Source organism: Leptonychotes weddellii, chromosome 5, assembly GCF_054177405.1.
Source record: "Leptonychotes weddellii isolate Sample4059 chromosome 5, ASM5417740v2, whole genome shotgun sequence".
Lineage (NCBI taxonomy): Eukaryota > Metazoa > Chordata > Mammalia > Carnivora > Phocidae > Leptonychotes > Leptonychotes weddellii.
The window spans coordinates 11,704,260-11,732,166 of NC_138373.1; the positions used below are offsets into that span (position 1 = coordinate 11,704,260).

Below are 27,907 nucleotides of genomic sequence, written 5' to 3' on the forward strand. Positions count from 1 at the left end.
GGATTAGCAGCAGGTAAGATATCGAAAGAGAAAATATTGGAGTCTTTAAGTACAGAGACTCCCCAAAATGAAATATGAAGATAATATACAATTAAAAAAAAATGAGTAGAGCATCGGTGAATTCTGTGCTAATTTAATACAGCCTAATATACATGTTCTTCGTGTCCCCAAAGGAGAGAAGAGAGAAGAGACAAAAATATGTAGAGAACAAATGTCTGATATTTTTTCAAAATGATGAAAGCTATAAACCTACAGATATAAACACAAGAAACATGAAGAAAACCTCATAGAAGAAAATGAGACAAGATTTCTCAAAATGAGTGATAGAGACTCATTTAAAAACCCAGAAAAACAAAAAGCCTAAGTTCAGGGGGTCAGAGATAAGGATACATCAGATTTCTTGTCAAAAAAAACATGCAAGTGATGAGACAGTGGAGCTACATCTTTAAAATCCTGGAAGAAAACAATGCTGACCTAGAATTTTATACCCAGTGAGGATATCTTTTGAAAGCTACTATTAAGAGAGGAAAAGGTAATCCCCAGGCAAATATTTGAGAATTGCAAATATTTGAAAATTATTGCAAAGTATATGTCTGATCAAAGACATATCCAGAATATATATCAGAATATATAAAGAAGTCTCAATACTTAAGTGGTAAGAAAACTAGCACCTAATTCAAAAAAAAGGACAAAAGATTTGAATAGACATTTAACTAAAGAAGATCTACAGATCCCAAATAAGCACATGAAAAGACGCTCCACATGTGTGGTCATCACAGAAAACAATTCCCACTATACATCTGTTCCGTGGCTGAAATGAAAATGACCATAAACAGTGTTGGTGAGAGGATAAAGGAAGTGGAATTCTCTGACCCTGCTGGTGGGCCCATAAAATGGCATAGCTACTTGAGAGAACAGTTGAGCAGTTTCTTAAAAAGTTAAACATATATCTGCCATATGACCTAACCATCCTCTTTTTAAGTTTTTCCTTAAGAGCAAAGGAAGTACAAAGACTTCACATGAGTGTTCATAGTACTTTCATTTGTAATTGGCAAAAATTGGATGGTCCAAATGTCCATTATAAAGTGAGCAAATAAATACTTGTGGTGTGTTTATATAGATGTGTATATATACATATATGTATGTATACATAAGTTTTCATAGTACTTTCATTTGTAATTGGCAAAAATTGGAATGGTCCAAATGTCCATTATAAAGTGAGCAAATAAATACTTGTGGTGTGTTTATATAGATGTGTATATATACATATATGTATGTATACATGTGTAGACACACGGACAAAAGATAATACCACTCAGTGATAAAAAGGAACAAACTATTAATACATGCAACAAATGGATGAATCTCAAAATAATTATGCTGAGTGAAAGAAGCTACAATTTAAGAGGACATACACGTTCCCCTTTATGTAAAATACTAGGAAATGCCGGTAAATCTGCAGTGATAGAAAGCAGATCTGTGGTTGTCTGGAGAGGCACGCACAGAGAGGGAGGGTTACATGGAGGTGTCAGAAAGAGGCCCAAGTAGAATTTTCAGGTAATGGATATGTTCTTTATCTTGATTGTGATGACAGCTTCAGTTATATTCATATGTCAGAATTTATCAAATGGTAGAGTTTAAATACATGAAGTTTATTTTATTTCAGTTACACTTTAATAAGTCTATTTTTAAAAGACTGCCTGTTTCCCTGCTGTTTGTAACATCTCGGGACCTGCCTCCATCTTTTCCTTGTCTTTCTGTGTTTTAAACACACCAATCTATTGCGCCCATGTACCTCTCTGTCTCAGACAACTGAATAGAAAACCGTACTCTGAAGAATGCGGAAATGTATATTTCTCTGCATCAGAGAAATAGCTTATGGCTCTTTGTTAAGTGTCCACAGATCCATGATTGGGCCTTATGAGGCAGATACATCCTGTTCTTACAGAAGTAGGGGAGAGGAATGCATACAAAAGAGCCCAGTCCTTTTTTGGCGGCCTTTTATGTCAGAGCTCAAAATTGCTGTCTGATAAAATGTAGGCCACCAGATTGAATTACTTCATTGAACCACTGCTGTCCTCTGTTAATGGTAATTGCACAGATATAGCAGTCTTTCTCGGCAACATCTCAGATATTTACCTCCCACTGTTTTTCAATTCAAACCTTTGATGAAAATATTCCCAGTACTTCTTTAAAGCAGGCATCCAACTGTCTTTCTTGACAAAAGCAAGGTCTCTAAATCAGATCCTGACAATTTGTGACACAGCAGTCTATCCAAATCACCTTTTCCCCATGTCACTATGTCATTTCCTGGAGGAAAAAAGTGTCCATCAGACAAGCGTTTCTGCAGGCTTGAGGGGCTTGGAAGGTTGGGATGTCAGCAAAGATGGGAGAAGAGAAAGGGAAAAGCAGTTTTTTTCCTTTGACGTGAGTGGAAGGAATTCAGTAAGGGGTTGACCTGATCTAATAAACAAAGGATTTGTGTATTTTGAAGAGAGAGATTTGTATTTTTATGAAGAGAGAACTTCTTTAGATATTTGTTGTTTTCAAGTTGGTAGTGAGTACAATGATTTCTGAAAGCTACCACTTAAAAGTAGTGGGAGGTTAGTGAAACAAGATTCATTGTTTGGTTCTTTTTCACTTGATCTGTATGTTTACTTGAATGTAACAATGTTTAGCATTTATCTCCTTCTCAGGGACTCAGCTCATTTTCTGTGGTACCTCCTTGTTCTAAACTGAATAAGTACATTTCACCAGATAAAGGTGGTAGAACCAACCATTGGCACATCCTGTGAGCAAATCTCTCTCTGTCTGATGACAGCATGGTGGCTAAAGTGCAGAAGATGATGAGGAGGGCGACAGACACGGCGTGAGACCAACTGGGCTGTCTTCAGAGTGAAACTCACTGCTTGTGTCTGGCTGTTGTTGGTTGGGCACTTTTTCTTTCTTTTCAGTATTGGAAGGGTACATTTGATAATTGCTTTCTTGGATCAAATTGTAGCATCATATGTTTGACGGATGGGTTAGCTTTAGGAGCCCTTCTGGGGACCTGCTTTCTGGATTTGGTGAGTAGGCAGCTGACAGCCCAGCAGGCAGTCTTCTTGCTGCTGGCCTGGTTTTGTTCTTCCGAAGTGGGAGTCTCATTACTGAAATGAGCCTGGGAATCATGTTTGCTCAGGAATATTGCTGGCTGGTGGCCCTACTTGGTGGCCACTATGATGGGATGTCTCTCATTTATAGTGGTCCCACCTAAGGCCTGTTTGGCCTTTGGGAGGAAAGTGCACAAAACTGTGGGCTTAACACTAGGGAAACTTTGATTTGTGAATAAAGCATGTCAGAATCCCACAGTTGCATTCGTAATTTTAAACAGTAGAAGTCTCCTAGGAAGTTGGGGCAAGGAGGTAATAAGAAAAGAGGTATAAAGAGAATGTCTTTGCGTGAGACCTTGAATCCAGCTATCCCTTACTCTGTTTATGGGCTAAAAATATGTTTAGGAACAGGCAGTCTTGGAAAAGCCCTTGCCCCTTTTTTTTTTCGGTGGGGGGGAGAGGCTGGGGGGATTTCTGTTCTTTAGAGGGAGAAAGCTAGCACTCTTGAGATGAAGCTTCCATTGATGGCTGCCTGCCCCTAGGTTCCTAGTCCCGTCTTCTGGTATCCTTCCCTGGCTGTTCCCATCTTCATTAGGAATCAAAGGCCAGGAAGGGGCCACCAGGAAAATAAATAAATTCATAGTTTGTTAAAGCGCATCGGTCCATATCAGCACATATCAAACTCCTACCCTTTCCTTCAGACTTGAATTCTCCAAACTGAAGCCTGGGATTACACTTTACTAGGGTGACCTAGTATTCAGGAGCTAAGGAAGAAAGGGACCAGCCACCAGACCTTTTCTGGAGGTAAGAGAGGAGCCAGCGTGGGTTCATCTCGAGAAGAATCATTTGCACCTGGAATGCAACCTCAACCCAGAATGTCTCCATCTGCCAGGCAGGGAGCGATACCAGCTTCTGGCTTGGTGGGGACATCTGAAACATCCTGCTGGTTGTTGACACATAGAGCGCTGACCTAATGTCTGACCTGATTATCCTCATTCACCAATTCATCTAGCCCTTTTTGCAGAAGAATGAGTACAAGTGAAAACCTCGATGAGCCTGCTCCTTGAGAATGGCTTCTCCTCTTTCCCACATCACCTTTGACTCTCATACTGTCTTTTCTTCCTGGCTCCCCTTCCCTCACACTCCTCTCTGTTGACACAGTGTGTGTGAAGTCCAAGAGATGTAGCAGTGCCAGTAAGAGCTAAATTACTTACAGCTGGTGGTGCCACCTGTGCCTATCAAATTTCAGCCAAAGCAGTTGCTTTCCCAGAGTGCCCTGTTGTGGAGAATTGGAAAATGAGTCACAGTGGGGGCGGCCGTGGGCTGCGTAGAAGAGAGGGCTTTTCTCTGGGCTCTCATGTGAAGACAGAATTGTGAAGTAGGATTTCAGATGGTCCCAAATCCCCTCTTTCTGCCTCTTCATGGAATTATTGGGCTTAGGGGCAGCCCGAGAGATTTGTGAGTTAAGCCTTTGGCCTTTAGGTGGGCTAAGAACAATCCTTATCAAGCATATCTGTTGTGGAGCTCTGGGACTGACAACTCCATAATCTGCTCTGGTGGTATAGTTGAAGATTCTTGTGATTTCTTGTATCATTACAAGATCTCCCTGCTTCCATCTGTGTCTGTTTTATTTTGTTCAGTTGTTTGTGCACTTGGAGAAAAATTTGTCAGCTCTGCACCTCAGCCTCATAAAAGGTCCTCTGTGCAATTTTGGAAGAAAAAAAAGTGATTACAGTAAATTAAATTAACAGTTTTATTTAATCTGGCTGCATTATTCTACAATTTTCTAAGTGCTTGCCATTTCTTAGTATTCTCTTTTCTCTGTCAGGGACAATAATAACAAGGTCTTCACAGGCAACATGATGACAATAAATTCATATCTTTTAAATCATTCCTTATTTTCAGGGTTCATCAGTTTTGTCTTGCTGACCCTCTGGGATATTTCTTTGCATGCACTTCCTTTTTTTCATTGTTTTGTTTATTCATTTATTTCACCCTCCTCTAGAGCCTCTAATGTGCCAAGTACTTGGAAAGGTCTGAGCATAGGGGAATGAAAGATATAGTCTGTTCTTCAGTGCTAGATTCCCAAACTGGAATGCCAAGGAATTACACCTGGCAGGACCCCTCGTTTGAGAACGACTGCCTAATGAGTTCACAGCCTTGTGATGGGAGGGAGAACCCTGAAGCAAGCAAGTATAATGTGAGGGTGATGTCCCTTCAGGAATATAGCTACACAAACTGGTCACCTTTCTGGGGTGACGCCTGCCCTGGTTCTTGGGATGGACGTGGAAGTTAGCCAGATGACTAAAGGGCAGGGGGGTTGCAGCATATGGAGCAGCACGTGGAAAAGCCTGAAGACTGAAAAGCCTGACGCTTTCAGGGACCTGTGGATATTTGGAAATTACAAGAATAAGGCTAGGAAGGATCCAGGCCACAAATAGTGTTGGTAAGTCTCACTAAAGAGTTTGCATGTTATAAGGAGAGGCCCTGAAAGGTTTTTTTTTTTTAAAGATTCCTTTATTTATTTGAGGGGTAGGGGAGTACGTGCAAATGGTGGGGAGGCAGAGGAAGAGGGAGAGAGAGAATCTCATGCAGACTCCCTGCTGAGTGCAGAGCCCCACACCACGATTGATCTCAGGACCCTGAGATCATGGCCTGAGCTGAAATCAAGAGTCAGATGCTTAACTGAATCACCCAGGCGCCCCAGGGTCCTGAGAGATTTTAACCAGTAGGACGATGTATTTAGAGGAGTGTGAGAGACAGGTCACTCAGGCAGTATTGTGGAAGATGACTTTGTAAGGGTGAGTTGCAGGAGAAACAATTATGATGACACTATAATTGGGAGGGAAGGAGAACAGTTCTAGAGACATTTAGGATTTGGAATTGACAGGACTAAGTCAGTGGATAAATGTGGCAGTGAATTGGTAAGCCCCACGGATGCCTGCTGAGTATCTGCTTTCTTCCACCAAGTGAATGCTGGTATGACTCACCCAGAGAAGCAGTGTAGTACATTGATTAAGAGCATGCACTTAAGTCCGTTTGCTTACCGAGTTAGATTTCGGGCATGTTGATGTCTAAGAGGCTTGTGGGATGTCTGAGGAAAGAGATCCTATAGAAGTGTGCGTTGGAGCTCAGGAGAACAGCATACACCAAAAATAAAGTTTGGTGTTCCATACAGTCCATGAGTGGAATTTCCCTTTCCAGAAAAAAAAAAAAAAGGTGATCATTTAGGACATGTGTTAAGCTGGTGAGACTCTTGTTTCTGTGTGATTTACCTAGAGAAGTATAGAGCTGACTAGATAAAAGGCAATAAATATGTAATAATGATCTCTCTATAATACATTCCCCTCATTATTATTAGTGAGGGCATATTACATGTCTCTTTGGGCCAAAGCATAATTTTAGAAAAAACTCTAGATAAACAGCTTCATTTTTAATTTATTGCCCTGCTTTCCTTTGATCACTTTTGCTGTAGCGTCAACCTGCATTTTACTTTAATCATCTTCTCTCAGCATGGTGATGGTTCCGAAGCCCTAGTAGAGTACATCTTGGGAGATCCTGTCTCTGTAAGGCTCTTTCAAGGCCATATGGTGTCAGGTGATGTTGATATGGCATCTTCAGAAGATGCCATGATTTCTATCCTGCTGAATCCCTCACACATGTCTAAAGCAGTTATTATCCTCCCTGCTAGCTCATTCAACTTGTTAGATCACTATTTGTGGGTGTCACAAAATGTTGGCAGGACCCCAGTGTGAAACACAGTGTGAAATCCATGTGGTTAAACTTCTCTGAATTTTTGTGTCAATCAAAACAAAATGGCATAGAAGAGTAGCTGAATTTCAAAAGAAAGTTCAGGATTCTAGAGCCGAAATGGAACATGGAATCTTTTTGGTCAATTTTTAAAAAAAATATGAATCTTTCTAAAAAATATTTTATGGAAATAATACCCAGGGAATGGTGTGGTGTGGTAGAATTCTGATTAGTTAGGGTTATAGATGATAATGTTATAAATAGCATATTTATATTATATATGTTGTATATGTATTTATATTATAGCAAATATGGCTCTCAGTGCAGTGCCATGCAGTGCAGGGGATGTGCAGATTTTCAAGGAAGAACCAGATAACTTAAAAACTATACAGACTATGTTATTTACTTATTGGAAAGTTTATGAATTGTCTATACAGTGAACATTTTAAACCATGTATCTCTGATCTATTTTGTGGTTTTCACTTAGCTTCACTAACATGAGTGTCTATCTGGTGAAGACCATACAATTTTAGTATATATAATTCAGACATAACATGAATTCGTGTATTCTTCCATCAGGGTGAGGGATATGTAATGATGTCAGCATGGTTTCTTCTTCAGTTTCACCTCCTCTGCCATTTTGCAGTCTTGAATGGGTATGTAGGACATCCATTGTGGCTTACTCATGCTCTTAGAGCTTCCATCTAAAGGATCATTAGATTGGTCTTTTCTATGTTTATTAACCAAAAATGTGTTAATTCTTGCATGTGACTTTTTAGCAATGCCTATCATGTATTAAGTGATACTTGCTCAAATACTATCTGTACTTTCACCTTCATATAAGACGGTTTATTAATTTAGTAGGATATATTAGATTAATGAAGTTGTTGATGGCCACATATATATAGACTAGTTGAAAAACCATGGCTTTGCTGTTGAGATCACCCGAGGAAGGAAGCCTGCCGTATAGAGGAAGCTGGCCTGGGCTCTCATGAGCCTCCTGCTTTGACCCAGTGATACTAGATTTTCCTCCTACAGAAAGCTCTCTGCTCACTTTCATTTTGTGTCTGTGAACTCTTGACTTGAGGACTTAAACTCTGTTTACCTTCTTCAAGGCTCATTTAGAAAGATAACTCCTAACTCATTAAACAATTTCTGAATTGCCTGTAATTTTCCTCATAGATCATGTCTTTGATGGTTTGTTAGCTGCCGAAGGTGACTAAATTCGACCCTCAGAAAGGATGGTCCTACAAACCATTTTTTTTCCTTTTCACACGGTTGTAAGCATTTTAACATTTATCGCCCAAATACATCATGTTATACTTGACTTTTCTACTCATGGCTGTCACTGTCAGGAACCGTGCTTCTGTGCATTAACATGAAGACATTAATGAAAGGGCCTTCATCGATGCCTGACACCGATGAATTGAGGAATAATATACCAGCTACATAAAACTGTTTATTCCTCCCAAACCAATCATTATCTTTTGCAGTATTTCCAAAGAAATTGTGATTTTTTTTTTTTTTTTTTTTAGCAGGTTCCCCTTTGATGGCTGTGATTTGCAATAATCTTGTCATGCCAAGCTCAAAATACTACTAAATGAAGACATTTGTGGAAGGGAATGATTGTAAATTGCATGCAAATTTCAACTCTGCTGGAATTAATCAATATGGAAACAGAACTTGTGCCATCCTGATATAATGATGCTGAAACTGATCCCATGGAGTTCTATTTCCATGGGAATTAGGCATTTATTTTGATTTAAATCTACCCCCCTCCAAAGGCAAAGTTCTGTTTTTGAGTCTTTAATAATAACTTGTTTGGGGATGCAGAGATATTATAAAGAAAACAGGAGTAAAACTAAGCATCTGACTTCTGTGGAAGGGGACATCTGGCATTTCTTATTTAATTTGCTGTGCCTGTTTAATGAATATTTCCCCCAATTTTTCTTGCTCATTTTTTTTCATGGAAAATTCTGAGGCTTATGATATAGTAGGTGATACACTCTTTACTATATGTATGCAACACTGGTCTATATGGCATGTTCTCTCATATCAATTTCCTAGGGGGATCCTGGCTCATCTTTGAAGTGTGTGTGTGTGTGTGTGTGTGTGTGTGTGCGCCCGCATGTGCGCGCACCTTTGTTGTTTTGTTTTTATCATTGCCATAAAATCTCACTTTCTGGGGAACAGATCACTGTTTCCGTCTTTTAAATTCCTGGTTGCATTCAGAATATTTCTCATTTTCTTTGATTGTCAGAATTAGGTTTATGCCTTTTATTCTTATACTCGGTCTGTTAGCCTTAGATGATTGGTTCCTCATCTTTTCTTCAAGCTTTTAGGTCAGGCATTTTCTGATAGAGGGTCTTAATCATTGGCATATTGCATATCACTGATGCATTAGTGTTATACCTATAAATTTTCAGAGCCTGACAACTTACTTTCCAACCCCTTTAGAGTACTTTAAGAGTTCCTTTATTTATAGCCCAGTTTAAACCCCAGTGGGTAACACTCCATAAACCTGTAGTGACATCCAGTGGCCTCATGGTGTAATTTTTTACAAAATTTTCCTAAAGGAATTACAGGGGCAGTATTGCCTGTCAAAGAGCAACACTTCTCGAGTTATCATCGAAGGGAGATTCCCTAAATATAGTACCTTCCAAATAGTTACTGACATTGCCCTGTCATGGGATTCCTAGGAGAATGATTATCCTTTTCTTGGCTTTTGAATGGAAGAATGGCAACCTCCGATGAGATCAACTTCAATTATTCCAAGATCAGAGGGAAATACAAAATTTAGGACAATTTTTAATGAAAATAAATCTGTAGTGTAAAAGTTCATAGTCTTTTTTAGAGAAGATTTACAAATTAAAGGAGAACCTTTAGTTTGTGCTCCTGATTATGAAGTTAAAAATTCTGTGTTATTTATATTTCTCGGTTCTGTGCTGTCAGTTTCTTTGAGTTTCTTTGAGAATCTTCTGCTGTGTTAACCCTTGGATTTTCTCAAATTTTCTAAAATTATTGCCATAAATCAAAGACAAGTGACTCCCACTCTGATTACTGTCCTTGAATTGTATTATTAAAGGAAAGAGTATTACTTTTGTAAAAATGATAGGCCATTTTTTGATGTTTAATAATGTTATTTATTTGAGAGAGCGAGAGCGCATAGGGGTGGGGGGAGGGGCAGAGGGAGAGGGAGAAGCAGGCTCCGTGCTGAGCAGGGAGCCTGATGTGGGACTCCATCCCAGGACCCTGGATCATGACCTGAGCCGAAGGCAGATGCTCAACCGACTGAGCCACCCAGGTAGGTGCCCAAGAAATGATAGGCCATTATTATAAATTATTTACATAGTAGAAAAAGGTATAAAAAACACAGCACATCATCCTAAATCTTACTCTTTTTGCAGAAACAAATGGTGTTAACATTTGGTGAGCCTCTTTCCCAGTAGCTGTCTATGCATTTGTATTGGTAGAAAGATGAATTGATGGGGGAACCTAGGAAATAATGTCATAATATTGAATTAAGCAACATATATAACTGCTGTGTTTACTTGGTTTCTAATTACCATAGTGTTACACTAGGTAGGGATGGGGCCAGGGTACAGGCCTGCCTTTGCTTATAAGTGACTCTTCCTTTGGTGTGGCATACCGGGCTGTCTAGTGAAGATCAGGTTAGTGAGAGGATCTGTACTGAGGAGTGGTGGGCAGTCACCCTGTGGCCTGGTCTAGATAAATTAACTGAAGCTGGAATGGGTCAGCAAAGTTTATATGTTCAAATACCCAGTGTGAGGTGGTTCAGAACTCAGAGATTAATAAGAGTAAATCTAGCATGTAAGGAAGTAGTATGTTTCAAACTGGTGCTAGGCACATTCATACCAAAGATGAGTGTTAGGTCCAAAGGGAGAGAGAAATTGTTAGCTCTTTCTCACAATTGATATTGAAGCAGAAATTTGAGAATTAAATTATATTCTGTCATGCCCACTCCTCAGATACTCTCCTATCACAAGCCTTGCACCAGGAAATAAACAATAGTAGTCTCCTGCTGAAGGAGTGGCAGAAGCATGGAGAGAGACTCGCCCACACATACCTCATAATGCTTGTATAAAGGGCCTATTGTCAGTTTATGATAGATCATGAACACTGAGGAAAAAAACTCTTTGATGCCCTTTTATTTTTTAAGATTTATTTATTTATTTATTCGAGAGTGAGAAAGAGTGCATGAGCGGGGGAGGGGGGCAGAGGGAGAGAGAGAGTCTCAAGCTGACTTCCCGCTGAGCATGGAGCCCGACATGAGGCTCAATCCCAGGACCCCGAGATTATGACATGAGCTGAAACCAAGAGTCAGATGCTTAACCCACTGAGCCACCCAGCCACCCATTTGATGCTTTTTTAAAGAAATAAACTTTAAAACAAATAACTTTAGACTTAAAAAAATTATGCAGAGAGTACCCATACACACACCACCTATTTTAAACATCATACCTGAGTTTGCTACATTTTTACAACGAATGTACCAATATTACTACAGTAAGTCAAGTTTACACTTTATTCACATTTTCTTGGGTTTTACCTAATGCCCTTTTGCTGTTATGGCTTTCTATAGCCAAGACAATGCATTATAGGTTTGGTCATTAGGTCTCCTTACGCTTCTCTAGACTGAGACAGTTTCCTAGACTTTTTTTTTTTAATGACCTTGAAAGTTTTTTGAGAAATGTCTGTCAGATATTTTGTAGAATGTTCCTTGACTATTTTTTTTTTTTTTTTTAGTGTTTTTCTGATATTTTTCTCATGCTTAGATTCTCATTTGGCTTCTGCTTTGGAACTTCTGGACCCCCACAAAGTCCTAGGTCACAGTAGTCTATCAAAGGAGGAATTTGCATCCTAGGATGCACCAAAATCAGTTCTGTCAACATCAAGACTCAAGCCCAATTCAGTTACTGATTAAATTTACTCAATCCCTCAATACTAACAGCCTGAAAGAAGTTACTCATTTCCAGGCAAAAGTATTATTTACTTCTGTTTCTTTTACACAAATGTCTGAAATTCAAGAAAATTTATGATACACAGACATGAACAAGGAAAAAATAAACACCTATTGTCAAGAGGTTTAGCAGTCAGCCAAATCAAGAGGTGGTTTTGATGTACAAATTTCAGACAGAGATTTTGAAATAACTATGATTACTATATTAAAAAGTCTAATGGATAAGGTGGACAGTATACATAAATTAGTGGGAAATTTTAGTAGAGACATGGAATCTATAAATAAGAGTCAAATGGGAACTAAAAATGAGAAACAATAGCACATGAAAATTTTTTTCTGTGCATTTATTAACAGACTGGACGTAGTAGAAACAGAATCAGTAACCTTACACATAGACCATAGTAGAAGCCTTCCAAACTGAAACAAAGCAAAAAGAGTAGAAATGAAAAACAGCGTATTATGTAGAACATATCAGACAATCTAACATATGTGAAGAGAGAGAAAATAAGGCAGAAGAAATATTTATAGAAGATTATAATGGCTGAGAGTTTTCCAAAATGAAAGATAACAAACCATAGATCCAGTCAGGATAAATATGAAGAAAGAACACCTACATACATTGTCATCAGACTGCTGAAAACCAAAGATAAAAGGAAATCCTGAAGGCAGTGGAGAAAAGAAGAAATATTACATAATTGGGTGCATGGCTTAAAGTGTGGCAGACTTTCAGTCAGAAACTATGAAAGCCACAAGACAATGGAGTGACATCTTTGAAGAACTGAAATAACAAATTCCCTAATCTAGATTTCTATATCCAGGATAAATATCTTTTGCGAAGGAAGGCAAAATTGAGACTCTGTCAGATGAACAAGCACCATGAGAATTCTTTGTTAGCCAACCAGCACTGTAAAAAACGTTAACAGAAGCTCTTCAGGCAGGAATATGCTGCTCAATGGAATATTTGGTTTTACAAAATGTAATGAAGAACACTAAACATGTAAAAGTGTAGGTAAATATGAAAGGTATTGTCTTCTGTTCATCTTTTGAAAAGAGATTAAAGCAAGAGTTGACAAAAAAGCAGCCCATGAGCTAAATGCTACCTTTGGCTTGCTTTTATGCAGCCTACATGCTAAGAGTATTTTTATTTTTACCTTTTTAACAATTGTAAAAAAAAAATTTTAAACAAAATAATCAAAGAATACACAACAGAGACTACATTTGGTTTGCAAAGCCTAAATTATTTCCTATCTGATCCTGGTCTAAAGCGAGACTAAAAGCTATGCATTGAGAGGTTTCTAATGTATGTTGAAGTAAACTTTTGGCAATGATACATAAAGGACAGGAGGGAGGAAATGGAAGTACACTGTTGGGAAGTTCCTACACTATATGTGAAGTAATACACTCAAATTTCAAAGTACACAATGATAAGGTAAAGATGTTTATTATGAACTCCATAGCTGCCACTGGAGCAAAAGATAAAGCAGAGAACTGTGATTAAGAAGCAGTAAAAAAAAGATCAAATGGAATCACAAACCATGTTCAACTAAACCAAAAAAAGAAAAAAAAGAGTAAAAGAGAATTAAAAAAAACCAGATGGGGCAATTTTTTAAGTAGTATAATGATAGATATATACCTATCCTTAGCAATAATTACCTTAAATATAAATGGTTAATTAAAAAATTGTATATAGAGGGCGCCTGGGTGGCTCAGTTGGTTAAGCGACTGCCTTCGGCTCAGGTCATGATCCCGGAGTCCTGGGATTGAGCCCCGCATCGGGCTCCCGACTCAGTGGGGAGCCTGCTTCTCCCTCTGACCCTCTCCCCTCTCATGCTGTTTCTCTCTCTCTCTTTCTCTCAAATAAATAAATAAATAAAATCTTTAAAAAAAATTGTTTATAGAGGAAAACCCAATTTTATAGGGTCCACAAGAAACCCTTTTAAATGTGAAGACATAGGTATGTTAAAACCTTTAGGTGGAAAACAGTATATCATGCAAAGCTCAAACAAAAGAAAGCTGGAGTGGTTATATTAATATCAGACAAAGTAGGCTTCAGAAGTAGTAGGATGAGGTATGGCATCGCACACTGTATAATGATGAAGAGGTTAATTCATCATGAAAATAGGAACTTGTCAAGAAAGTTAAAGGCATATGTACCTCATAATAGAGTCTTGGAATATATAAAGCAGAAACTAATGGAACCACAAGGAGAATTATACAAATATACCAGTGTAGTTGGAGATTGCAACACTCTTTCCTCAGTAACTGGTAGAATAAGTTTACACAATTCAGGGGAGACACAAAATACCTTAGCAATACTGTCAGTCACCTTGACTCAGTCGACATTTATAGAATGCTCCCCTCAGTTAATAAAAGTTATTTTTAAGTGTACTTATTTATTAATATAGTTCATATTTTGAAGTATAAAATAAATTTCAGTAAATCCAAAAGCATTTAAATTATGCAAATTATATTCACTAAACAAAGCAGGTTTAAACGAGAAGTCAATAATAGAATGGATACCTAGAATATCTCAAAATATTTGGAAATTAAATGATACACTACTAAATAGCTTGTGGATCAAAGAAGAAATAAAAATAACTTGATTTTACTTTTTAAATTGCTCTTATTTCTAGACATTTAAAAATATACAGAGATGTTGTGTGTACTACATACAGATTCGCAGTTAATGACGATCACATTAACTTACCTAGTGTAGGACACAATATCTTTTAAGTTCTTTTGGCTTAAGGACATAGTCACATGACTTGTTTGGGGAATGAATTTCTTTGGATAAAATTAAATATCTAAAACTTGACAGGTGATTAGGCTTAAAAAATACACATGGAGCCTTCAGAAATATTAGTAAGAATGTCACAGATCACGTGAGTCTCCTTTTAGCTTTATGACTCAATGTACTGTTAGATATTTTGGGATTGAAGCTACGATTTTGAAGTGTGATTTGGCACTTAGATGTATGACCCGTCAGTGTGTCAACAAGCATTTACTGCATCCTGTTTGAGCAAGGGGGCCTTCTTCATGGTGTTTATAAGTACTTCCTATAGTTTTAACTCCGTGGATAGAAAGCATTAGGACATAGATAATGTCATTAAGAGGCACAGCCTACCTATTGACCAGTGAAAACAAAAGGTGGAAAGTTCTTCTTTGCTTTTAAAGAAGCATAATTACATTTTGGAATACCAGTGTATAATAGAATAGCAGTAAGATAATGACTTCTCAGTATGTGTCTAAATCAGGGTCTGGAAAAGTCTTAGGAGTATTTAGAAATTTATATTAGGTTTAATGTGACAGATACGACTCTTTAATAATGAAGAATAAAAAGGCCTTTGTGGGCTGGTGAGTGAGTGAACTTTTTAAATTCTGTTTCTGGAATTACATATTTTGTACCAGCAATGTTGAGGTCATAATGTTTTTGCCCTAAATAGTAGACTGTCATTACTCTCTCAGTGTCTGGTTACCTAAAATCAAAGATGTTCTTTAATAGAAAAGAATATAATTCTTGTTTGCATGTTCACAATTGACCTTACAATAGTTGTACATCTCAGGAGAAATATGAAGAACTCTTTAAATTACAGGGTAAGTAAAAATAATTGAATTTGTGATTTACAGCCCTACTAACCCAATGGAGATTTCAATAGAGTGGTCTGCCTATAATCTCAGTAAAAGAGTCCCATTTTACAAATGTGTTTAGATGTCCTTGGCAGATTTAGATTAGTAACATGGGATGGATTGAAAACTGGGGCCCAGGGCTTTGGGTTTATTTTGATGATTTATTTCATGCAGCAAACATGGCCAGCCTATTTGTAAATTTTCTTCATGTAAGAGTTGTTTTATTTAAGGAAAAAAGACCATTTCTGGGTTGAGTGCTTCAAATTTCTTTTTGGAGAACGGCTACAGAGCTTATGACAAATGGTTGTTAATCCTTCCTGAAAACAATTATATTACCACTTACACTATCACCCGAAGTCCTGTTCCTTCCCTTAGCCTTGGGAAGACTTCACAGTCATGAGTTTAATGCTTTGATTTTAATTTTTAAAAACTATGAGTGCCAAAAAATTATGAGTACCATATGGTTATAGAATGCAGAGGTTTGCATGGAATATGATTAGTGAAATTCAGAAGTAATTTACCATGCCTAGGATTCATTTAAATATCTCTGATTTCAATAGATAAAATAATCTTCACAATAAATATTAAGGGATATGATTTTGTATTTGATCGTAATACTTGCTAATTATTTTCTCCTAGTATTACTAGTTAAATGGGGATTGGCAGGTCATGGGTTGTGATGCCACATGTGTGGGTTACTTTTATAACTTTATTTGCTGATTAATTTTCTAGCATTGCATCATTCCCTAAATAGCCTCAAGATCCAAATACACAATTGCAGTAATATTTGCTGAAAATTGGAAACTATAAAACCCCTCATTTTGCTGGGAATCAGAAGAAGAGAGAGAATTTCAAATTATAAAGCTTTCTATTTAAAATCTTTAAGCTTTCATCCGCCGTCTCTCAAAAGGCAGTGTGATAACTGAATGTTCATTTTAATACTTTATTTCCATTTCTTTTTTTTGGTAGTGATGGTAAGTGCACAGTACCATAGATCACGGACACTTAAAGGGTCTCTTTATTTGAGATCAGACTTCTTCAGGGCAGGATGTCTTTATAACACTTCTTTATTTAATTCCCTTATTTGCGCATCGAATAGATTGAAATGGCCAGGGAAAAATTAAAATAATGGTCCTTAATCCCCTTTGGTTGTGTTAAATTTGCCAAATGATAGATGGAAATTTCAGCCTTGCAGGGTCCACCACCAGGTTACCTGCAGCTGTAGAGAGATAATGAGCTAATGACACTTCATGGCTAAACCCATGTGAAACAGATAATCGGTCCTGTCTCAAAATTGAGGTGTTCTTTAAAATGTGCAAAGTCAGTACACCATTGTTCCCAAACTCAGGTCACATGCTCACAGGAATTGGTAAGTCAGAGATTTTAGGCGAGTAGGGACAGGGGATCACAGCAGAAGTGAATCCTTTCCCCCTTTTCCTGACTGTGTTTTGACCACCTCTCTTTTACCCTTTGCAGTTGTATTCTGAAAGGAATATGAGGAATAGCACTGAAGATGGGGCCACTGCTGCTAGATGGTTGCCATTAACCAGCTTTCATGGCTTTTGTGGGAGCCTTCTTTTCATTAGTATTTGCAACATGTTCACCAGCAAAATGATTATGTTAGGCAGAGACATCACATCACTTACATTTCATAGCTCAGTGCAATTTTCATAAACTGCAAGGCAACATCCAAAAAAACATGACTCAGAATTAGAGTTTCAGAAGATTATTATATAGACATTATTTCCCTCAGGTCACGGGCTTTAGTCAAATTTGGAGGAGAATGAAATTGCCAACAGTGAAAAGCAGACAGAAAGGTATGAGTTCATGAGCAGAGAAATAACATTTTCATTTGTTCCTTCCCCATGGGAAAGATTCAGCATTCCGGTAAATGGAAACGGTTATAAGAAATGAATTTTTGTCAGCAGGGATGTGATTTTAAGGCTCACTTATCCATTGGCAATCTAGATTTCTAACCCCAGGAATCTAGGAAATTGCTACAGAATGTAGTCTTTATTATAAACAAGTTTTTTTTGGTGGTTTTTTTCCCCCCCTTCCTTCCTTGCTCAGAGATTTTAAGAACGGCTACATTTCTTTTTGCCTTTCAGAAGTCAGGTGACTGTAGAATTTCCCCATCTACCCTGAGTTTCTCTTCATTGCTGATGCTTTGTGATGGAAACCTTTTTTCCCCACCAAGCTTCCCTCACTCTCCCCTTGCCTTTCCTGACCCCCTCTGTTCAGCAGGCACAACGCTGACTGCTGACCGTATTGGAAGCCACAACGCTCACTAGTGCTGGATCCATGGCCTCTGTCTCTGTTGCCGGCATTTGCAGGATATCAGGTGGTGCTCTGCCTCTCTATTCTCAGTTCCTTTGTGTCTCTGGACCTGAAAGAATAAGGCAGGAAACACGGCTTTCCAGGTAGCTCTCATTTCACCAGGTATAAAGAACAAGGATTTGCAAGGTGTCTGTGGGGTAATCCCAGACAACCTTCTTCATAATTAAAGAATGTTCTTTCATGGGAAATTTTATTTTCCTTCTTCAATTTCATCTGATGCTTCTCAGCCCATCACTCATTCAAATTCTATACAGAGGTTCTCCTGCTAGCTATTGTACATCCTTGAGAGCAGAAGATATTTCATATAATCTAAACCTTTCATTTCTAGAGATGCAGATAGGTTCTGTAACATTAATCTCACCTTTATATTTCTTCAGTTTTTAATAACTTAGAAATATGTATATCTAATGCCTTCCTCCCCTGTGCATTTTTGCTGATTTTAATATCTCTCTCAACACCATAAACTATTTTCCTGGCTGTATTATTATAAGAAAATGTTATTGCCTGCTAAAGTTTACTGAAAGCAAATTGCATTGCCTTCATTATTATTATTTCTGCATCATAATGATTACATAACGTTGTGCGTGCAGTTGATTAACAAGTGAGAATTGATTACTCTAACTTAGATCATTGGATTTGGCCCATGAACTTTATCACGATCCATAAACTTTCCCCCCAGGCCCCCAAAGCTTCTAGAAGGAAGAGAGAAGGGATATCGGGGTGAGGAGGAACATCTAATTTGCTGCAGAGTATATCCAGTCATGTGTTTTGATTCCTTGTGTGTAGTGTAGCAAAGGCTTCGTTGAACTGACCTGAGTGTTGGTATATTCTGATATTCTTTGGAGTTTCAATTTCTTCCTATTGAATTGTTCTTGCGATGTCGAGTCCACTTATCTTCGGGAGTTGGGGGACCTCTTTTTGAGAAAGTGAGGGGAAGGTGTTGCATTCTGTTCTCTGTATAGGCCATTCTTGGCATTTGTGAAATCCTTCTTGGAATTGTTGAAGGGAACAGAAACAAGCACCTGGAATATTTATATGACAAAAACATGTATTTATCTTTTATATGTCATTCATTCTTATTTCCAGCAACCTCGTTTTGGAAGTCTGTGTGACTATCTCAGAGAAGCTAATAACCAGGAAGGCACTCAAATTCAAGCATAGTCTGTATACCACTTCTGCATGCATAAAGAATCCCATGGAATGATGGCCTTTTGCAGATGGCTTCGTCACCAAAACAGGGTTTCATTAGAATTACTGACTAGAAGAGGATTGTTTTTGATTAGTTCCTAGTGAAGGATGGCATATTATAAGTGTAGTAATTCATAGCACAAATAAGCAAGTTATAGACATGGTTAGTATAATAATTGCATAACGACAGTAGTACCGTAAGAACACATCCAAGTAGTCACCTGAAAACTACTCCTTGGCCACAGTGTTAGAGTCTCACTCTCTGCCATCTGGAGCCAGGGACAGCCTGTCTCAGGTCTACATTCTTGACACTTGCTCAAGAGCAACTAACTCTAGAGAAATTGTTCAACTTTCTGGTGTTTGGTTTCAGTTTCTTCTTTTGTGAAATGGCAACGATTTTTGCCTGTCCAAACCACTATTTTTCTATTTTTTCTCAGCAGTGCTTATGCGATTGAGATGCTGTTACAGGATTTGAACACCCAGAAGCAGTTAACCCACCTTGCTTTCACGTACCATTTCATAATACTTAGCCTTCTTGATTGAGAAGATAGCATAATAAAACCTCTGTTACCTGGAATGAAATGTTGTTATTTTAAATTTAGATCATTCTTAAAAAACATATTTGTTTCAATATTCTTTTTTTTTTTTTAAAGATTTTATTTATTTATTTGAGAGAGAGAATGAGAGAGAGCACGTGAGGGGGGGAGGGTCAGAGGGAGAAGCAGGCTCCTCGCTGAGCAGGGAGCCCGATGCGGGACTCGATCCCGGGACTCCAGGATCATGACCTGAGCCGAAGGCAGTTGCTTAACCAACTGAGCCACCCAGGCGCCCATTGTTTCAATATTCTTAAAAATCTTTCTGTTAATGTATTCTGTGTATTTTTGCCTTAGAGAGCATGCTCTAGCAAATATAATTGAATCCCTCTCTGTTGTTGGATTGTCTTGCACAGCCTTGGGGCCATGATGTTGGAGTCAGTTCTTTTTGCACCAAGAAATGGATATAAAATGAGACTCTTACGGGAAGTTGGGCTGTATTGGCTTGATTTCCTGCTGTACCATGCAAGTTGCTTAAATTTTTTTTTATTATTTTTTTTTAGAGTGCCCAAGCCGGGGGGTGGGGGGGAGAGGCAGATGGAGAGAGAGAGAGAGAGAGAATCCCAAGCAGGCCCCATGCCCAGTGCAGAGCCCAGCGCGGAGCTTGATCTCACAACCCTGAGATCATGACTTGAGCCAAAATCAAGAGTCAGACGTTTAACCTACTGAGCCACCTAGGAGCCCGACAAGTTGCTTTTTAATACATAAATTGCCTATATGAATTGCTTTCTCAATGTTTTACCTCTTTCTTCCTTAAAGGAAAATAAAAAGTATGTTAGCCACACTCATGAAAATGAGAAGTACAGTACCAAAGCAAAATATCATTATTCCATCAGTGTCTTCACAGGAGACATAGCATGCTCAGAAGATCTGACTTGATTAGATGCTTTGCCTCTAGTTTTTCAAAATTTCAAATGAGGCATTCCCTCTGTCAATAAGTTGCAATTATTTGTATAATAATAATCATGATCCGGGGCGCCTGGGTGGCTCAGATGGTTAAGCGTCTGCCTTCGGCTCAGGTCATGATCCCGGGGTCCTGGGATCGAGTCCCACATCGGGCTCCCGGCTCAGCGGGGAGCCTGCTTCTCCCTCTGACCCTCTCCCCTCTCATGCTGTTTCTCTCTCGCTCGCTCTCTAAAAAAATAAATAAAATCTTTAAAAAAAAAAATAATAATAATAATCATGATCCGGACTCACAGTTACTGAGCTTTGTTTGCCAGGCACTGTTCTAAGCATGTTTCAGGTAATAACCCCATTATTCTCTATAACCACTCTATCCCAAAGGCACTATTATTTCCATTTTTCTAATATGGATACCTCGGCTTAGAAAGATTTAAGAAGGGGCGCCTGGGTGGCTCAGTTGGTTAAGCGACTGCCTTCGGCTCAGGTCATGATCCTGGAGTCCCTGGATCGAGTCCCGCATCGGGCTCCCTGCTTGGTAGGGAGCCTGCTTCTCCCTCTGACCCTCCCCCCTCTCATGTGCTCTCTGTCTCTCTCATTCTCTCTGTCTCAAATAAATAAATAAAATCTTTATTAAAAAAAAAAAAGAAAGATTTAAGAAGTCTGTCTAAAGTCATATGGCTAGTAGCTGGCTGAGCCAGGATTTGAACAGCCTAGTGTAGGAACCTGTGCTCATAACCACCACACTATGATTTCTCACAGGTGTGTGTGTGTGTGTGTGTGTGTGTGTGTGTGTGTGTGTGTGTTGGTTGGTTGTGGAAGAGGAGAGCCAGACTCACTGACTTCTGCTATGGGACTTGCATGCTATTTGGTTTAGTACTTGGTTTATATTATCTCATTTAGCTTCAGAACATTTCTGCCAGGTGGATCTTATTATCCATATTTTACAAATGAAGAAATCCAGACTCAGAGGGTATCATTAAGAAAAGGAACTTTCTCAGGGTGCCTGGGTGGCTCAGTTGGTTAAGCAACTGCCTTTGGCTCAGGTCATGATCCTGGAGTCCCGGGATCGAGTCCCACATCGGGCTTCCTGCTCAACAGGGAGTCTGCTTCTCCCTCTGACCCTCCCCCCTCTCATGAGCTCTCTCTCTCTCAAATAAATAAATAAAATCTTTAAAAAAAAAAAAAAAAGGAACTTTCTCTCCCAAGAAAGGTCATTTTTGTTGCATAGGAGACACGTAAGTTTTCTGTATACCACCCCACCCCTACTGAACAAATCCTGTTTGTTCTGCATTAGAATTATCTCATCTCTTCCAAGTCATTGCTTATACACTGGCTTTTTTGCCTGTTGGTGGTTTGTGGTTGATTGGTTAATCTACAGTTAACATCACTCTTTTCATTTGTTGTTCTTGCAAGATTAATTCTCCTTTGACTTTTAGACCCGCTAATATTACGTCCGTTAGTCCCCTGAAGGGTGAGTGTTTCTGTCATGCCGTTAGCCACTTGTACAATATCTTGAGAACATTTTAGGAGAAATGTGAATGGCAGCACCATTGGATATTAGTTCAAAATCTCTTTGTGAGTGAATGCTGTCTTTACGCCTGCCAGGACACAGAGGGGTGGTTGTCTCTGTTTCCTTTGCCATTACTTACATCATTTAAGAACTTCCTGGTGTTTAATAAAAAGGGATTTTAATGAAAGTTGTTTTTCTTCTTTTCCTGTTGCAGTAGGAGAATAGCCAGTTTTCAAATAGCTGTTTATTACTAAAAATATAGAAGGGACTTTTAGCAGGTCCTGCAAAATCCTGATGAATCTCTGTTGTTGTATGACAAAGTCTTGTGGGTGTCTTTTGGAACGCCTTGGCATCAGGTGGGCAGCATCTAATGGCTCACTGTGACTCATGGGACAGTCTGTGTCTCAGTGTTGTTTGTGTTTTAATGGGCTAGGCCTTCCCACCATCGCATTTTCCTGACTTGTCTTCTTTTCTGTTTACCTTGGCTCCACCTTTGGCTCAGCTGGATGGCACCAGCCTCACCAGAGTCATTTAGAAGGGAAGCCAATCACATGAGGTCGCCCATCTCCCCGTGGCAGTTCATGGCTTAGAGAGAATTGGAACTAAAAACTCTGGGTGGCTAATGGTTGGTTGTCCCCAGCCAGATCTGTGCAAGTGGAGAAAATGCACGGATTTTAAGTCCGCGTGCATTTCACAGACACATCTTTGAGTCCAAATAAATACGTTTCTACTCCTTCTTGATTTTAGTGGTCAGTCATGCAGGCTCCGAAGAATGAGTTTTGGTTCCCGCAGACCAAGAAGGGGGTTCTTCGGGAACAGCTGTGGTTATCCAGAGATGTGACATCGTGCCACTCTGCTCATGCATTTTTAATACCTGCACATCATAGCTTTCCTGGGCACCTCCAGCAGCATCACCTGCGAGTGGCAGGCCAGAGAGACTTTCAAACCCATTTCTTACTTCCTGTGTACATATGGGCTATTTTTCTCACATGATTACGTGACAGACATTTTCCAAACATCTCTAGCTCACCTTTTCACAGCTCTGGCCAAGTGGTGAACTGGACCCATATATCCAACCTGCAAAGCGGGATTTCCCTAGGACCAGGAATGGGAGGAAGAAACTTAGCAGGACAAGGGCTCCTGTCCCGAAAGTTGATCTCTAAGCTCAGTATAAATGTTCGGATCCAGAGGGAATTATAGGACCCTGAGAGCAAACCTTCACAGCTTGCCACCAGCCTTGGTTTAACCTTCCCTGTAACTGCTGGGATCGTAGCTTTGGTTGTGCGAGAAGGAGATTATTTCAGGGTGGTATTTTATCTCCTACTCTCAGACTTGTCCAGACCTAGCTGGAATGCTCAACATAATCTGCTCTCCTGCGTGTCTGTAGTGTGGGTAGTGGTCAGAGGAGCTCCGAATCTAGAACAAGATGATGGTGCTAGCAGAAAAGAGCAGGAGTCGTTTCTCTGCAGAGTGCCTCACAAATGAGACTTTCTTTGCTCCTCCTGGTACATGTGGTAAGCATAGAAATAGTTCATTGTGAAAGTTGTTCAGCCCCAGGTCTTTCTAAGGCATAATTGTACCCTCTGGTGAAACCAAAATAAATACCAGCCTAATAAACTTAAGATTTTTAAAAATAAGTTATCCTCTTGCATCTCTGTAAGAAGAAAAATAGGAGAGATTGATGTGTGTTCTTATTCTGCTTTGATTTACTTCCACGCTGTCCTGTCCCAGTTCAGCCTTAAAGCGGGAGAAAATACTTCACCGTTTGAAGAATGATAGTACACAATCCAGTCTTTCAGAAGCAGAGGTGGGAAAGTAAGTGTTGATGCCAGCTTCAGAATTTTCTTGAAACAAAACACGTACACAAAAACTTGTTTTTTTCCTGGAGGCTGATGATAAGTTATGTTTTCCATATTCATTCCAAAGGTTGTCGTCCATCCAGGGTTCCATTTGTTTTTAATATGGTCGCGGTCACCTGGTCCTCTTGCTGGCTCTTCCTGCCCCTTTCTTTGCCCTTACGCTAGTCCCTTGGTCCCTCCTCATCTCCATTTCTCTCACTAGCCCTCGGCTCCTCCTGCCTCTCTGCCCAGTGTGGACCAAGTGTAGGCCCTGCAGCCCACATTCTGCCAGCCCTCCAGCCACACCCGCCCCTCACTGACTGCTCCCCTTCCTCACTTTCCTTTCTCAGTCTTCTCCATTGTTTCTCTTGCCATCTGTGTCCTTAAATGTGTCCAGCCCCCCAAGATTCTGGTGACTCTTCGTGATTATTTTTGCTGTATTTTATTAAATAAGGATGTGAAAAATAATGTAATGAGCACCCATGTACCCATCACCCAGTTTGAAAAGTAAAACACTTCCAGTACAATTGAAGTCCTCATTCACTGTGATGATTCTGATTAGAATCTCCTCTCAGAACCTGGGGGTACTCACCACAATCCTAAGTTTGTTGTTCATGTTAAGAGTTTCTTCATGCATAGTCCGTATTTGTAAGTCAGTAAATATTATGCAGTATGTTTATGTTTTGATCTATGCACTTCTGTAACTTTTAAAAAAGGAACATAATGTTTGTGGGATTAATTCATTTGCTCCATTTTGCCCTTCTACCCTGATATTGTAGTTTAAGACTATGCCACCATTTATTCTATTTATTAACATTTAGATTGTTTTCAGTGTTTTGGTGTTACGAACAATGCTGCCGTGAGCTTTCTTGTAGAGATCTCCTTGCACACATGTTCATTTGTTATTTCAGTATATTGTATTGAGTCCCTGTGAGTGCTTGACTTGACTGCTAAGAGAGAGCAATGAAGCAAGGTCCTTGTCTTTCAGCCTGTGCCCAGAGAGGACTTGTGAGATTCTGTTGCAGGAGCCTTCTTGCCTGTCTCCATAGCGCTCACCTCACCTCTCCTGGTCATCATTCATACTTCTGTTAGTGTTACCTTCTTAAACACAGTTTAATCTTTACTGTTATGCCCCATTTAATGGCTCTCTGTTGCTTAGTGATGAAACTAATACTCCTCAGCTTGCTATTCAAGAACCATCCTCACCTAACCTTTCTTGGTCCTTGTACTATTTACACATCACCCATACGCCCTTCCACTCCTGTGTCATTCCCCTTCCATGTCTGTGTCAGCAATGTCTCTGTACCCTTAGTTGTCTTTCCTGTTTTGAACTATATTCAGGATGTTGACATTCTACTGAGTTTCAAGATCCTAGTGAAAATACCTTTTGACCCATGTACACCTGATGCCCCTTGTCTGGTTCTAACTTCATATTACAGCAGGTAGGCATACATTTGCTAAGCTGATTATGAGCAGGGACCATATGGTAATTGCTTCGAACATAGTAGGACCTCATTAATTAAAATAATACTAATAATCCAGTTGAATTGAATGGATCATTTGGTTCTCCGCCTTGCTGTTAAATCCTTTAATGCTGCTACTGGCAGGAGGGAGCAGCAAATGTTTTTGATTCTTCATTGCAGTTTTCAAACATTTTTGGCTCCCAAAAAGTGCTTGTAGCTTACTAATCGGGCAGCTATCCTTAGCAGGACCATTTTCACTTCAAAGTGGGATGAGGTCAAGGAGAAAACTGATTTTAGTAGGAGAGGTGGCCTCCTTTGTAAAAAAAAAAAAAAAAAAAAGACCCATCTTCTCAGGATCGTCTCAGGGGGTCTAACTGAAGCCGACTTCGAGCAGCCCCATGCCAGTCTCTTGGTGAGACCCTTTCTGCCTTTTGGGTGGCGGTAGTACCGGTTGGTGACCTGTCACTAGCGATGCCCTTCAACTTACCTCCTGCTTCCAGGGTAGCAGGCAGATCACGGCCGTTGTGCATAAGGGAAGCCTGAGTCCACTGTGTCTGCCACTCCATCTTGAAGGAAATGGGAGAAATGAGGCCAGTGGTTTGATAAATTATATCAAAAATAATTCCTTCATGCTAATGGAGTGTGAAGAAGCTGATGTACTGGAGATGATCTATAATATTTCATATTTCTCAGAGGAGAAAAATGATAAACTTGATGATGTGTGATTTATTCATGTTTCTCCAGATGAAGAAAAAAATCCTGAAGTCAACTGCCTGTTTCTTACTCCCAGAAGCTGGCTTGTGGATTTTACACTGGGATTGGAGGCTGGGCTTGTTTAGAGAAATGCCTAGAAAGACTTTGATTAATCACCAGACCTTTGGCAGTCGGTCGGGAGAGGCTAATTATGCCAGCATTGTTGCTATTTTATCATCGCTATTTTATGGCTCTACACCACCAGGTGACAAATGTGTTAATTATTACGTTTCTTATCCGGGACTTCTCCTGGCTGCCCCTCCTCTCTTGGCTTTGGCCCTTAGTCCTTCCCTGCAGCTCAGCTGTGGACAGCGGTAACTTCTGCAATCAAAGGACTGTTCTTGGAAGCCATGCTGAGAGGGACGTGGTTATCAGCCCTGCTGTGTGCAGACTCTAACCATGGGGGATCTGCTTAATTCCCTTCCCTCTTCCTTCTGCCCATCACCCTTTGGGTCAAGTGCTGCTCAGAGCCAGAAGCTTTACTGGCTTTTTTAATAACTGAAAATGGCACCCCTGGCCTGGGCCATTTCACTCTGAATAGCCCCCTGGAGGAGGTTAGAAACAGAGGTTTGTCTTAGGCAGAGCGATTTAGCAGGTAAAATTGTCCTTTTTCTTTTTATTCCTTTTCTTTATAGATTTTCCCCTACTGTCCACGACCATAATAGGACTCTCCTTTACACTCTGTCTACCCACCTGGCCATTTCCTTCCAGGACTAATCTGTCCCCTCATCACAGGCCACCTGCCCTAATTGACCAAGAATACAGTTAATACATTTGGTAATTTTATTTTTATGACTATGTTAGTGGATACTAAGAGCTTAAGACTGACCTTTATAAGATAAATGGTTTTCATTTTATTTTTTATTTTCTTAAAGATTTTATTTATTATTTAAGAGAGAGAGATTGAGAGAACGAGTGGGGGAAGGGGCAGAGGAAGAAGCAGACTCCCCGCAGAGCAGGGAGCCCGACGCGGGACTCCATCCCAGGACCCTGGGATCATGACCTGGGCTGAAGGCAGATGCTTAACCGACTGAGCCACCCAGGTGCCCGCCCATGATTTGCATTTTAATAAGACTTTGGGAGACTCCTTTTAAAGGCCCAGTAGAAGGATACTATTCGTGGATGTGGTAGAGATTTTGAGAGAAAAGAAGGCCTTCCAGAGAGTCTCAGGGCCTGCTTTATCAAGTGACCATTCTCCGTGTTCAGAGGATTGACCAAATGGTTATATCTCTGAGATTATGGCTGCCCATCTGCCAAGATCCTTTTTCTAGTCTCAAACTATACATTCAATTCTTTCAAATCTGCTATAGTTCCATTTATAGGCACCACACTGGTGGTTTCAGGAAAACAGATTTCATTGTATAAATAGGTTTCAGGTTCTTTAGTGATTTAGAAATTTTATAGACATCTTGGAATATGATTAGTGGGTAAATAATGGGGTTCAGGACATATTTCCCCCAAATATGGCTTCTTGGCACATGGAATATTTCAAGCTGAAGGAATTTGAGCATGGTAGACACTGACTTTCTGACCTTCCGGTGAAGCAGGCTTTAGACCCTCCTATGAGAGATGCCCTTCCTGTCACTGGAGGAAAGGAACTCCTTATTCCTCTAGATGAATGGACTCCCAGATGGACCAGCCTTGCTACGTCTCCCCCAGTTCACTGTACTGAGCTCATACCCTCTGTCCTATTACATGTATCCATGACGTCCCACTCTTCATCCAACCTAGCTTAAAAATGCCCAGGTTTAACCACTTCTTCAGGCCTTCACTGTTTCATGAAGGACCCCGTGTCACCTAAAACTTACATTAAATATATTTTTATGCTTTTCTCTTGTTAGTCTGTTTTTTGGTACAGGAGCCCCAGCTGAGAAT

The 27,907-nt window shown here is 39.7% G+C and overlaps 1 protein-coding gene and 1 long non-coding RNA gene across 7 annotated transcripts in view; both read left to right on the plus strand.

Annotated features, from left to right (window-relative positions):
* AUTS2 (activator of transcription and developmental regulator AUTS2) overlaps positions 1-27,907 on the plus strand; it is a 1,062,127-nt gene that overhangs the window by 500,566 nt on the left and 533,654 nt on the right. The gene's annotated exons all lie outside the window — the stretch shown is intronic.
* On the plus strand, positions 1,167-27,907 carry LOC145721519 (uncharacterized). The gene is made up of 2 exons (XR_014145249.1): positions 1,167-10,147; positions 21,847-27,907. It is a non-coding gene; the product is annotated as an uncharacterized LOC145721519 (long non-coding RNA).